We start from the raw sequence: 5503 nt of genomic DNA, 5'->3' as shown, positions 1-5503 counted from the left end.
TACTGAACGCTGGGCTTTTTTTTTTTTTTCATAGTCTTATCTTATTTTTCTGTTAGGTCATTTGAAGATTTTTAAAATATTTGTTGGAAAAGAGTATACAAATATTATATTAATTATTCTTTATTTCATTCACTTGTATGTATTTGTAACCTTTCTTTGTTTTGTCATTTAAAATTGTTTTCCATTTGTTTCCTGCAGCTGTAAAGTAACCAGTTGGTGGTATATATTGATTGTGTACCCAGTAATCTTTCTTAATTCTCTTATTGGTTTGTATTAATTATTTAATTATGTCAACTATCTATATATGTAATGTCATCCACATATATTGACAAGTTTGTTGTTTAACAGTTCACCCTTATACCTAATATTTCCTTGTTGGTCTGATTTCACTGACTACACCTGAATAACTAACTGGTGAAGAGAAATGGTGAGGAAAGCCAGTTTTCTCTTGGTCTACTCCAAAGGAAAATGTTTTTGGCATTTTGTGTTAATTATACTTTTTTTAAAAGGTTCATTATAAGGGCCAGTGCTGCAGTTAAGCCACTGTCTGCTGTGCCAGCATCCCATATGGGCACCAGTTTGTATCCCAGCTGCTCCACTTCTGATCCAGGTCCTTGCTAACAGCCTGGAAAAAGAGCAGAAAATGGTCCAAATCCTTGGGCCCTTTATCCACTTGGGAAACTCAGAAGAAGTTCTTAGCTTCAGCCTGGCCCAGCCGCAGCTGCTGTGGCCATTTGAGGAGTGAACCAGTGGATGGAAGACCTTTCTCTCTGTCTTTCCCTCTCTCTGTAACTCTACCTCTCAAATAAATTATATAATGAAATAAATAAATATATAGGGATATCTTTGCTGCATTATATAGTGATGATATTATAGGCTTCAAAAGAACATATCAAGATATTTTGTAAGGTAGTTATGTATTCTGACCAATAGTGAATTGGATTTCCAGATACTCTGAATCCTTGTAAATCACTGGCATTGTCATGTTTATATTTATTATAACAACACATACAGATGTGTAGGTCTTCTGTCTCATTGCTGCTTTAATTTACACTTCCTTAAGATACAATGCAATCAGTTACCTTATAATTCTCTAATGTTCAGGATATTTTTTAGTTTTATTTCTAATATATGTTATAAAATTGCTTTTTAATACATTTGTCTAGTTTTCAAATTGGGGGATTTATTTTGTTGTTGAATTTTACAAGTTCTTGATGAATTTTACACAAAGTTCCTGTATTCTGAAAATACTGACTCAAAGAGGGACAGACATCAACACATGGAAAAACATGCAAGTTATCAGCACTGTGCTTGTCCTGAGTGGGGGACAAGACAGTGCCAGCTGAGCCCGATACAAAAGGGAAAATGTGAGCTCATGTGTTCATGCTGTCATTGATTTTATTTTATTCTCCCAACAGTGTTGAAAAACTGGCAAATATTTTCAAAAGCAAGTGATTTAAAACTCATAACATGTGGTCAGCACTGTGGCAAAGCTGGTAAAGCCACTGCCTGCAATGCTGGCATCCCATATGGGTGCCAGTTTGAGTCTTAATTGCTCCACTTCTAATCCAGCTCCCTGCTAATATACATGGAAAAGCAGCAGAGGATGGCCCAAGTCCTTGGGCCCCTGAATCCACATGGGAGACCCTGAAGAAGCTTCAGGCTCCTGGCTACAGAACGCTCAGCTCCAGCTGCTGAGGTTACTGGAGGAGTAAAGCAGCTGGAAGACCTCTCTCTTTCTCTGTCTCTACATCTCTCTGTAACTGTCTTTCAAAAAAGTAAAATAAATCTAAAAGAGATAATAAGTTTAAATAATCAGAGGATAAATGGAGAAGAGTTGGGGAACTTAAAGTAAACAGAAGAGCCAGTGCTGTGGTACAGTGGTTAAAGCCCCAGCCTGCAGTGCTGGCATCCCATATGGGTGCTGGTTCAAGTCCCAGCTGCTACACTTCCAATCCAGCTCTCTACTACGGCCTGGGAAAGCAGAAGAAGATGGCCCAAGTCCTTGGGCCCATGCCCCTGCATGGAGCCAGGAGCCAGGAGCTTCTTCTGGGTCTCCCACATGGGTGCAGGGACCCAAGCACTTGGGTCATCTTCCACTGCTTTCTCAGACCATAGCAGAGATCTGGATTGGAAGTGGAGCAGCCAGGACTTGAACTGATTCCCATATGGGATGCTGGCACTGCAGGCAGTGGCTTTACCCAATATGCTACAGTGCCAGCCCCTACATATAAATGTTATGGCATCAGTAGAGACATTATTTCATATTATCCATTCCACATGAACAGGGAATGGTGATGTGAATATGTGAAAATACTCAATCCATGCACGATGATATGAAATATTCATGGACAAAAAATGTGTAATTTTTAGATATAGATGGATACACATATTAAGTGATTTTGTAGAGTTTAGTTAGACTAGTATAAATACACTAGTCATATGTTCTGTCAGATGCAGCCACAGGATATGCAAATGTTTGGAGTTACCAAGCTTACATCCTTAACCAGAAGATGTGGTGAATGAGAGTTTAAAGTCTTTTTTTCAGCCCGCGCCTCCCCTCAGGGACCGAGAAGCGCCACGGCATGAACGTAATAGCTCTTCAAGTCTGCAATAAAAAATGGCCTCCAATAAAACTACATTGCAAAAAATGGGAAAGAAACAGAATGGAAAGAGTAAAAAGGTCGAAGAGGCAGAGCCTGAAGAATTTGTGGTGGAGAAAGTATTGGACCGACGTGTAGTGAATGGGAAGGTGGAGTATTTCCTGAAGTGGAAGGGATTTACAGATGCTGACAATACTTGGGAACCTGAAGAAAATTTAGATTGTCCAGAGTTAATTGAAGCATTTCTTAATTCTCAAAAAGCTGGTAAAGAAAAAGATGGTACAAAAAGAAAATCTTTATCTGACAGTGAATCTGATGATAGCAAATCAAAGAAGAAGAGAGATGCTGCTGACAAACCAAGAGGCTTGCCAGAGGTCTTGATCCTGAACGAATAATTGGTGCCACAGACAGCAGTGGAGAATTGATGTTTCTCATGAAATGGAAAGATTCAGATGAGGCTGACTTGGTGCTGGCAAAAGAGGCAAATATGAAATGTCCTCAGATTGTGATTGCTTTTTATGAAGAGAGATTAACTTGGCATTCTTGTCCAGAAGATGAAGCTCAGTAATTGTTTGCATTGTTTTTTTTTATATATATTTATATATATATAAAATCTGGGTCTTGGTTTTTGATTTACTAGTGTGAAGAAATAACTACATTCTAATGAAAATCAAGTTTGATACATTGGTTTTGAAAGTAGTATTGGGGGAGTTGTTGTGAATTTTTTTATTTTTATTTTTTGCATCGATAGCACTGGTTACTTCTAACAGATAAAAGCTTTCTGTAGTTGCTTCCTTTATCAGAAAAGAACGTTTGCTTTTCTGAATATTGGGGAAAGTTGTCATAGTCAGTTCTTCAATCAGAACTTGATTTTAACTGATACTAAAGGACCATTCTGGGTTGTTGTATGTGTATACTTTTATAAATGGTTTTCTTTTTTTGTTTTTGTTTTTAAATTTTACCAAAAGAAAAACCATGGGAAGACCCATGTTTCTGAGGTTCCATCATTCTGAGCAACCTAAGAAATAAGTCCCTTCAAGTTAAACTGAAGATTTTCATGAAGCCATAACCTTTTAAATTAAATAGTTTGTAAGTCATTTGGACAAGTTAAATTAGATAATTTAAAAGAAGCCATATCAGAACCTGTATCTAAATCTATAGTCATAAATGCAATGGCTTATAAAAACTTTATTGGTACTAGTAGTCATCCCTCCCAAGATCAGAAAATAGACATCCTGGTGTGCTGTAATAAACTAAATAAGCAAGGTAAATGGACATTTGAATATTTGTTCTAGCGAGCCATTACTTTACAAACGCCAAAATCCCTATGCTGTATCTACTAAAAGGCCATGATTCATGGAATGACTAAGACTTGGCTCCTGAAAACCTGATCAGATTGTTAGACATTGGCATTTTAGGACCTGCTGGCATAAGTGGGTAAACAAGTGGTTGTAATCTAAATTATTGACCTGCATGTTTTGTCTTTGTCCCGTCTCATTCCTTACATGTAGGCTCAATCTTCGCGGTGTTTGGGTTACTGGTTCAGCAGATGCCAGGAAAAATAACTTTGTAGTAATCAGAATGTTATCCAACTGTATATTGTTTACTTTATTGTAAATACTGGTGAACAGTGGTCAATAAATAGTTTTATATTCCTTTAAAAAAAAATAAAGTCTTTTTTTCAATGTATGATTAAATGAATAACTACAGTGAATTGGAAAATATGAATAAGAGGTTGGTGTTATTGGAAGTGGATCCAATAAAGGGGGAATTCCCTTGCAGCACTACAAATGAGTCATATAGAACAATAGTGTGGATAAGCTAGAAGGTGATATTCCAGATAAAACTTGCATCTGATATGTACCCCTAAAGATGTACATGTTTAGGATTCTGAGCTTTGAAAAGAGGTACACATGAATGCAAATTCTTGCCATGTCATATTTTGCAAGGCAATTTTGTTATATTACTAAAACTTTGACCTACATTTCTCCTTACATGGAATTAAGACTTCAATCCATAAGTAGCAGGTGTATTTCAAAGATTAAATAAGAAAATATATACAAAACCCCATGGATATGGTCTTAAACAGCATTTGAAACACTTGTTCTCTTGCCATGGGACTCCAAATCCCATTAAGTTGACAGATACCAATGCCATCTTACTATTTAAATTGATCAGTTTAAGTTCATAATTGATCATAAATATAGGATTAAGTGTCAAAGGGATTTCATAAATAAGATCAGTGCCTGCTAATAATAATTGATAGAATTAAAGATGAGAAAACGATCCAAAATGGAAAGCGGGATACAAAGCAGACACATAGAATCACAAATGTCCTAAACAGCACTCTGGCCTCAGAATCAGCACTTAAGGCCTTCAGATCTGGCTAAAAATCCCATGAGAGTTTCTCAGGCATGGAAAGCCAAGACACTGTGGCAAAAAATGATCTACATGAAGGATATCTGTGAGTGAGATCCCAGTGGAAAGAACAGGCCATCAAAGAAGGAGATACCTTTCTCTGAAGGGAGGAGAGAACTTCCACTTTGATTATGGCCTTGTCTAAGTAAGGTAAGAGTTTGTTTACTCAAGAGACTTCCATAGCCTTGGCAGCTCATGACAAGAGCCTTGGGTGATTACTGACATCATAAATAAGATTGTCAATCGTTAAATCAACAACAGGAGTCACTGTGCACTTGCTCTCCATGTAGGACCTCTGTCCTTAATGTGTTATACTATGAGAATTAACTATAAAAGTAATCTTCAAACAGTACTTTATATTCTCCCTCTCTCCTTCTCTCCACTTCTCCCTCTCTCTCCCCTGTAAGTCTGAGTTTCAGATAAGTAAACAAGTAACTTTTTAAAAAAGAAACTAAGAACATATTCAAGAAAAAATGAATAAA

The 5503-nt window shown here is 37.0% G+C and overlaps 1 pseudogene across 1 annotated transcript; it reads left to right on the top strand.

Moving 5' to 3' along the window:
* Positions 1-2555: 2555 nt before the first annotated feature.
* Positions 2556-4271, top strand: LOC100355223 (chromobox protein homolog 3 pseudogene; annotated as a pseudogene). The gene has a single exon (XR_016221864.1). The product of XR_016221864.1 is annotated as a chromobox protein homolog 3 pseudogene (transcript).
* Positions 4272-5503: the final 1232 nt, after the last annotated feature.

The sequence above is a fragment of the Oryctolagus cuniculus genome, chromosome 15 (genome assembly GCF_051225735.1).
Source record: "Oryctolagus cuniculus isolate XC-2025 breed Fujian yellow rabbit chromosome 15, ASM5122573v1, whole genome shotgun sequence".
Classification (NCBI taxonomy): domain Eukaryota; kingdom Metazoa; phylum Chordata; class Mammalia; order Lagomorpha; family Leporidae; genus Oryctolagus; species Oryctolagus cuniculus.
Note: the sequence above shows the minus strand (reverse complement) of the source record. Positions and strands in the feature narration are given on the sequence as shown.